This window comes from Pogona vitticeps, chromosome 1 (genome assembly GCF_051106095.1).
Source record: "Pogona vitticeps strain Pit_001003342236 chromosome 1, PviZW2.1, whole genome shotgun sequence".
Classification (NCBI taxonomy): domain Eukaryota; kingdom Metazoa; phylum Chordata; class Lepidosauria; order Squamata; family Agamidae; genus Pogona; species Pogona vitticeps.
This window is the reverse complement of record NC_135783.1, coordinates 180,803,852-180,813,285: the sequence shown is the minus strand read 5'-3', so window position 1 is coordinate 180,813,285 and position 9,434 is coordinate 180,803,852.

Below are 9,434 nucleotides of genomic sequence, written 5' to 3'. Positions count from 1 at the left end.
CCCATCCCTTTCTTCTCCTCACAGTTCACTTCAGAGGGCATGCACTCACTCCTCCCAGCACTTAGCCAGCTGTGTGCTATGAAATCCCAACACCTGGCTCTCCCGACCTGCAGTCGGGATATTCCACGCTCCCATTCCATGGAGGTACCGATCGTGTCTGTTAGGGCAAATGGGGTGCTGCTGCACTTGACGGTCAGGCTGCCTCCCACTCTGCCCACTCCTGCATGGAGCGCGTCAGTCTTGATAGATTGCAATCCTCGCAAGAGTCTGATGGGACCGGGGAAGCACTCCTTAAATAAGGTGCTCCTTCCCCCTCCCGTCCTGGGTCGTGTTTGCGAGACTCCCATGTCTCTCGTTATCCCAGGAGGGAAGCAATGGAGCTCCGCACTGCCAAAGCGCGCTCAGCAGTGGAGCCAGCATTTGCTGTACATTTTTATGCCAATAAAGGTTATGATGATGATTAACTACAATCAAGTAGTTATTTGTAACTGGTCTCTTTCAAGCTGTGCCTCATACCAAGCCACACTCTTCATTACACTACAATGTTCTTACATGGAAGCAGACACTAAAGATAGATGTGCCAGAGCTGTAAGTCTTGTGTTCTGTCCCGAAAGCCGAGAGAAACAAAACCTACTTCATGCCGTTTGAACCTCTTTGTACAAAGATGTAATTCATGGTTCCCTTTCATGGATTGCTGCCTTGTCGTGGTGAAGGGGCTTGAGTAACTCAGAGAAGGTATGGGCTATGCCGTGCAGGGCCACCCAAGACGGACAGGTCATAGTGGAGAATTCCAACTAAACACAATCCACCTGGAGTAGGAAATGGCAATGCCACTCCAGTATTTTTGCCAAGAACACCCCATGATCAGAAACAAAAGGCTAAAAGATATGAAGCTGGAAGATGGGCCCCTCAGGTAGAAAGGCGTCCAACATGCTACTGAGGAAGAGCGGAGGACAAGGACAAGTAGCGCCAGAGCTAATGAAGAGGCTGGGCCAAAGCCGAAAGGACGCTCAGCTGCAGATGTGCGTGGAAGTGAAAGGAAAGTCCAATGCTGCAAAGAAAAATACTGCATAGGAACCTGGAATGTAAGATCGATGAACCTCGGGAAGCTGGAGGTGGTCAAACAGGAGATGGCAAGAATAAACATCGACATCCTGGGCATCAGTGAACTAAAATGGACAGGAATGGGCGAATTCAGCTTAGATGATTATCATATCTCCTATTGTGGGCAACAAACCCGTAGAAGGAAGGGAGTAGCCTTCATAGTCAAGAAAAGAGTGGGAAAAGCTGTAATGGGATACAATCTCAAAAATGATAGAATGATGTCAATACGATTCCAAGGCAGACCTTTCGACATCACAATAATCCAAGTTTATGCACCAACCACCACTGCTGAGGAGACTGAAATTGAACAATTTTATGAAGATTTACAACACCTAGAACTGACACCAAAGAAAGATGTTCTTCTCATTCTAGGGGACTGGAATGCTAAAGTAGGGAGCCAAGAGATAAAAGGAACAACAGGGAAGTTTGGCCTTGGAGTTCAGAACGAAGCAGGGCAAAGGCCAATAGAGTTTTGTCAAGAGAACAAGCTGGTCATCACAAATACTCTTTTCCAACAACACAAGAGGTGACTCTATACATGGAAATCACCAGATGGGCAATATCGAAATCAAATTGATTATATTCTCTGCAGCCAAAGATGGAGAAGCTCTATACAGTCAGCAAAAACAAGACCTGGAGCTGACTGCGGCTCTGATCATCAGCTTCTCATAGCAAAATTCAAGCTTAAACTGAAGAGAGTAGGAAAAACCATTGGGCTACTCAGGTATAATCTAAACCAAATCCCTTATGAATACACAGTGGAAGTAAAGAACAGATTTAAGGAATTCGATTTGGTGGACAGAGTGCCTGAAGAACTTTGGATAGAGACTCGTAACATTGTACAGGAGGCAGCAACAAAAACCATCCAAAAGAAAAGGAAATGCAAGAAAGCAAAGTGGCTGTCTAACGAGGCCTTAGAAATAGCAGAGAGGAGAAGGGAAACACAATGCAAGGGAGATAGGGAAAGCTACAGAAAATTGAATGCAGACTTCCAAAGAATAGCAAGGAGAGACAAGAGGGCTTTCTTAAATGAACAATGCAAAGAAATAGAGGAAAATAACAGAAAAGGAAAAACCAGAGATCTGTTCAGGAAAATTGGAGATATTAAAGGAACATTTCATGCAAAGATGAACATGATAAAGGACAAAAATGGAAGAAACCTAACAGAAGCAGAAGACATCAAGAAGAGGTGTCAAGAATACACAGAAGAATTATATCAGAAAGATTTGGATATCCCGGACAATCCAGACAATGTAGTTGTTGACCTTGAGCCAGACATCCTGGAGAGTGAAGTCAAGTGGGCCTTAGAAAGCCTGACTAACAACAAGGCCAGTGGAGGTGATGACATTCCAGTTGAACTATTTAAAATCTTAAAAGAAGATGCTGTTAAGGTGCTACATTCAATATGCCAGCAAGTTTGGAAAACTCAACAGTGGCCAGAGGACTGGAAAAGATCAGTCTACATCCCAATCCCAAAGAAGGGCAATGCCAAAGAATGCTCCAACTACCATACAATTGCACTCATTTCACACGCTAGCAAGGTTATGCTCAAAATCCTCCAAGGTAGGCTTCAGCAGTATGTGGACTGAGAACTCCCAGAAGTACAAGCTGGATTCCGAAGGGGCAGAGGAACTAGAGACCAAATTGCAAGCATGCGCTGGATTATAGAGAAAGCCAGAGAGTTCCAGAAAAACATCTACTTCTGCTTCATTGACTATGCAAAAGCCTTTGACTGTGTGGACCACAGCAAACTATGGCAAGTCCTTAAAGGAATGGGAGTGCCTGACCACCTTGTCTATCTCCTGAGAAACCTATATGTGGAACAGGAAGCAACAGTTAGAACTGGTCATGGAACAACTGAGTGGTTCAAAATTGGGAAAGGAGTACGACAAGGCTGTATATTGTCCCCCGGCTTATTTAACTTATATGCAGAATACATCATGTGGAAGGCTGGACTGGAGGAATCCCAAACCAGAATTAAGATTGCTGGAAGAAATATCAACAACCTCCGATATGCAGATGATACCACTCTGATGGCAGAAAGTGAGGAGGAATTAAAGAGCCTAGTAAGGAGGGTGAAAGAGGAGAGTGCAAAAAACGGCCTGAAACTCAACATCAAAAAAACTAAAATCATGGCCACTGGTCCCATCACCTCCTGGGAAATTGAAGGGGAAGATATGGAGGCAGTTACAGATTTTACTTTCCTGGGCTCCATGATCACTGCAGATGGAGACAGCAGCCCCGAAATTAAAAGACGCCTGCTTCTTGGAAGGAAAGCAATGACAAACCTCGACAGCATCTTAAAAAGCAGAGACATCACCTTGCCAACAAAAGCCCGAATAGTCAAAGCTATGGTTTTTCCTGTCGTGATGTATGGTAGTGCGAGCTGGACCATAAAGAAAGCAGACCGCTGAAGAATTGATGCCTTTGAATTGTGGTGCTGGAGGAGACTCTTGAGAGTCCCCTGGACTGCAAGGAGAACAAACCTATCAATTCTAAAGGAAATCAACCCTGAGTGCTCACTGGAAGGACAGATCCTGAAGCTGAGGCTCCAGTATTTTGACCATCTCATGAGAAGACTCCTTGGAAAAGATCTTGATGTTAGGAAAGTGTGAGGGCAAGAGGAGAAGGGGACGACAGAGGATGAGATGGCTGGACAGTATCTGCGAAGCAACCAAGATGAATTTGACACAACTACGGGAAGCAGTGGAAGATGGGAGGGCCTGGCGTGCTCTGGTCCATTGGATCATGAAGAGTCGGACACAACTAAATGACTAAACGAACGAACGAACGTAATTCATGGTTGTCCAATGTGTTCCATAGTCTTCCAGCATGACCTGCCCATGGCTTCTGATATAGTATTAAGACTCTCTCTCTCTCTCTCTCTCTCTCTCTCTCTCTCTCTCTCTCTCTCTCTCTCTCTGTGTGTGTGTGTGTGTGTGTGTGTGTGTCTGTGTGTGTGTGTGATTGATTGATTGTGGAAGGAAGTTTGTTATATAGTTTACACAACTGGGGTGTTGTGTAGCTCCTCCAGTCACAGCCATTTGCCATTCTCTCTCATTCTGAGGACTGTATCTTGTTTGTTTGACAAGAGACATATTTGCCCAACATACATGGTGCAGATCCCTTCCTCCACCCCCAAAATTCAATCAGTAAGGCTGGAAAACCTCAGACGAGAGCAGTACATGAGCCTTATCTCATCACAGTCCACATTCTGTGAATTTACAGAGTCATATTTTTGAAGTGGGAAGAAACTCCCTCCTCCTCCTTAGAAGCATGTGGGGAGTCTGGCTTTCTACAAATATTTGGCACTGGAATGCCACAGCTCTGCACAACCTAAAATGGAAGCGGCAGTTCTCCACGACACTTCAAGTCAAGTTCTGCACCTAAAAATGTTGCACTGCAGACAGTTCAGGAACTTTAAATCACACTTCTGTTTCTCCAACAACTTTACCAGCACTTGGCAGACAGGCTGTCATAATCAGGCTCCTAGCTTTACAAGTATTACTGTGGATTGGGGCAAGGCTCCAACTTTAGATGTTCCTTTCAAATTCCTTGTAGATTTTGTCCAGTGTTGTTATAGCAACAAAATGCCTCTTCTGTTAACCTACAAAGTGAGCCTGAGCTGCATTTATATGCAAAAAACTGTAGCTTAAGGGATACCTTAAGGCTACATACAAAATTGTAGAAGGAGGTGACACCTTTATTAGACTACTAAAAATGAAACAATTCAGGCAAGCTTGTGAGGAAGAAAAATCCACTTCTTCAGGCGTGTATCAGTAACTTGTGAGTAATGCAGAAAAATTATGATGTCCTCAAAATATATGGCAAAGTTTACCAGGAAAAATCTTACGATGTGTGTAAAGTTAACTGCAGGAAGGATATGGGGCATGGTGTTATGTTTCAGCCCATGCCATTTGTCTGGCAATTGCCACAGTATTCAAAAAGCTACATGACACCCTCCATGCCCCTCAACCTCCAATGCAGATGTTGACAACATGCAGTTCTCACGCTCTGTTCATACCCACAGAGACCCAAATGGACCTCCCAGTACCTGAGCCACTAGCATCTCCAACACTTGATTTCTTATTTTATTTTTTTACAAATGCTGAAAAAGGTCTCTTTGTGTTCTACGGGGTGCGTGTGGATGTATGGAGAGTTTGTTGCCTTTTATGGAGGCCCTTAAAATTACTGTCTGTCGTTCTGTTTAAGGGGGTTGCCACTGGAGGGCGAAGGGGACTTTTCTGTTAAAAAAACCAACAAATTTTGGCAAGAAAAAGTGTGGGGGGTTTCCACCAAAGGGGAGATGGCCCCTGGACCTCCAGAGGCTGCTCATAACTCTGCTGTCTGAGGCAATTCTTTCACCTTGTCTAATGATAGGGTCAGCCTATTTTGGGCTTCTTCTTTCTAACAGAGGCTCTAACAGGTTCCTCAAACAATCTGCATCCTTGTTTCTCATACCAATGACCCAGATATTTGCTGCAATGCAAATTTTATGAGTAATGTAAAGCAACCACTCTGCGTCATCTTCAGCATGGAGCAGAAGTGTGCCTATAGTTAATACATGCTGAGACTGTTACCATGGTACTGAACTAGTATACTTGTGGGCCATCTTGGGTACCTTTTTTAAAAGGTAGCAAAGAAATGTAAGAAACAAACAAACAAACAAATACAATTATTACATTTTTAGCATGGTATTTGATTCTTCATCGGGTCTTTCTACTTACTGTATTTACCTTTTAAACATTGTGCTTTTAAAGGACAAAGGCAGGATAAGAATACTTTGAATAAATAAATTACGGCACAACACAGTTATATTTTAGCATCCATGTTACAGAGTCTTCACTTTTTAGTGTCTGCAGTGAGATACCATCATTGGAATCATTACCGGATCATCATTACCATCATCAATACTGGTCTGTTCGTAGTCTTCACAAAGTCATGCTCACTTCTTGGTTTCAACTGATATCAGAAAAGATTAGGAAGGTGTATGGAACTGGATTACAATCCATGTGGGAGGAGAGAAGCAGATTTAGTCAAGGATATGAACATCTGTCAGTTTTGTTTTCACTGCATTCCTCAGAATCCCAGCAAGCTTTCTTCACTCCAATTCCCATTTAGGCTTTGCTAAACTTTTTATCCCTCTTGCACAGGGATTTGTGTATCTCTTGGTGTGCAGTTTTCTTAATGTAGCATTTTAATGTCTATTTCTTAACGGATAGATTTTTATGAATTTTCCTTATCAGCTCAAGCGTTTCGGTGTGCAAAGGTTTCCAGAGGCACATATTTTCAGTCATACACACTCACCTGTGCATAAATCAAAGAAGAAAAATGGAGTTGGGAAGGAATCTGACATTCATGGTCTTCTCCTGATGATGGGGGCAGGGGGAATGGAAAGCAGTCCATGGACTCTTGCATAAATAATCTTGCACATTATATTGGGGATGCATTTTTTAAAACAGAAAGCTCATGTGAAATTCTTTTCAATCACTATTTAGAGTGAATGGGGTGGAAAAAGTAACTGCCAGGGATTACATTGAGTATGGAAGATTATAACGAAGTAGCGTCACCATTTTTATTTACTGGCCCTGTATCCCTACAACTTTTAATGCAGCCAAACACATTTGACATTAAGCAGATGAAGTATCTCCCTCTACTTTAATCACCTTATCAGAAGAAGAAGAAGAAATTTTAGCTGCTATGTTTCTGTGGCAGTCATGTTAGAAAGGCAAATGAACGGGGCCAGTAAACAGATGGGGTTAGGTATTAACGTAAAAATATGTGGAAAAGCACAGAACTAAAAATTATTTTGGATGATCGTGGTTTTGTTTTTTTAAAAATGATGTTTACCTGTAAGTGCAATGCATTCTAGGAGGTCAGACATTTTCAGACTAGTTCTTGATAATTTAGAAAGATAAAATAAATGCCATTGGATTTAAATGTGCTTTTAAGAAGTGCTTGGTTAAGGATATCTGGATGATTCACAGGAAGATGAAGGGGATGAGATGAGCATTCCTCATCTTGATAGACAATTATGGAGTAACTAGGAAAAGCTATCTCCTTAACAGGAGATCTTCCCCATGTAGAGTAAGGCTGATCCTTATACAAACAACCCCATGGCTCCCATAAGGCCTAACACAAACTAATAAGAAGTGAACTAGAGGTTTTGTTTGCTTTGCAAAATGTTGAGTTTTAGCAGCTTTATCCTGAGAGGAACGAGACTGTCACGGCCACCTTGCTATGGCTCAGAGATTTCAAGGGGCTCGAAAGGGCTGTTTGCATGATAATTAGAGCACCTTGTGGCCTCCTGCAGAATATAAGAGTTTGCCCTCAGATCTGTGGAGGCAGAGCTTATGAAAGTGTATCATAGTTGGTAGAGATCATACAGCCAGATGTTACACTATGCCTAAGAATATTGTATCATGCAGTGCTTTTCAGTCAAGTTTCTGCAGTCCAAAGGATGCTCAGCTTCCCTTGCCTTTCTCCCTCATCAGCCACCATGTCTTTCCTAGGTTTACTCATGCTGTAAGCTATTAGGCAATCCAAAGTTGAAAGCCATGTTACAATGACTGATCTCTAGTGTACATTTACAAATGGCTTTGTTGTGCTGTAGGAATGGATACATTTTTTTGTTGTGGGAAGCGATGGAGGTGGACAATGGGCATGTGGATATCCCCCTTTTTTTCCCAGCTCCTCCTCCTAATATTTAGCTTTCCAGGAGCCAGTCAGGAAACACCTCCTGCAACTGCAGGATGAAGGCTTAGATCACTTCAGCCTTCTTTTCAGTTGGAACACATCATCACATTCCTCCACAGTTCATGCTTCATGAGCCTGAGGGTTCTAATCGTTCTTCCTGTCTGGGGTTTGATTCTAACAAGGAAGATATTGCAGTTCCGATTATCCATTTCTGTCTCTGTTTTTTTAAAAGGGGGTTCTCTTTGGTATGTTGCCATGCCAGCATGGTTTTGTAGCATTGGAGCAATGGGCCTCAGGTCTTTAACTAATTGATTGCTTCTGAGGATTGTATGAAAAATGGCTTCCCTCTAGCCCCTCCATAATCTGTATTTCTGTATTCCCACTGCTATTTCCAAACCTTCCTTCTTTTTCTCTCTCCCATCGTTCTTCAAGTAAAACAATGGGAGGATGTGCACATCAGGACTAGGGAAGGCCAAAATAAAGCAGATTCATTCTACCTTGGTGGAGGGCCTAGAAAAGCTATTTTTGGATTCTCCTGTATTTGTGCTTTTGTGTGGCTATCAGTTTCCATATTTAGGACAAAAGCTTTTAGCAGGAATGGCAGATGTCATGCATACAGTTTCAGACCCCAGTCTTTCCTGTTTAAACAGTTAGGGACCAGGTGAGGAGAAAGATTCTATGCCTGGGATCATGAAGAGCTGCTTCTTGTGAGAGCAGACAATTCTGGGCTCTTGCCTAGATGGACAAATAATCTAGTATTGGGTAGCTTCCTCTGTTTAAGTTCAGAATCAGTGTTCTAGACAAGAATCAGATACCAGGAATACTATCTTAAGTCATAATAGACTTCTGCGTGTATAACTATATATTATAGCTGCCCTGTTTGTGCACTTTTGGTACTTAGTATTTGTGGATTACACAGTTTCACATACTGCTGCACAGAATTTCATAAGCAGAAAAGAGAGATTCCTGCCTAGAAGTGATGCCTCTCTAAATCTCAGCACTGAGATACAACACAGAGAGGCTATAGAACTGAGGATCATTAATAGCAGAGACCGGGAGGGGCTGGCAGAGACAAAAGGAGTGAGAGCTGAAGAAGCACATATACCATTTCAAACATATAACATTCAACCTTATTCACATTCGCTTAGAAATAAGTTTCAAGCTTTGCCCTTGAAGGCGCAACTACACAGCAAGGGAAATGTGATTTCACTCACATTCACTCACTGTGAAATTGCACTGGGGAAGTTGAGTTTCCTTGTATTAACTGGCCACGTGGGCAGAGAGGAGGAGAAGCCTTGTTTGCTGCTTGTTTGCTGTTTTATATATAGCCCTGCAGGTGGCAACATTACAAAGGTGCTACTAATAAGTTGTACGAAGGTATCTTTTCCTCATTTCCTCATCTCACTGTCTTTTTCAAAATAAAAAAGTCTTGCTGACCCAGAGAAGATTTGCCCTCTGTTTCTAAGATATAAAATAAAAAGAGTCTTATCCATGGAGAGAGAAGAAGCTGTAAAAAAACAAAAAAAGGGAGGGGTCTTGCTCGCAGAGATTTTTTTGCCAGAGATAATGTGTGCTTGTACTGCTTTGTGCATGTGTGTGCATACAGCTGCCCTCCTCCATGAAGCAAGAGGAGA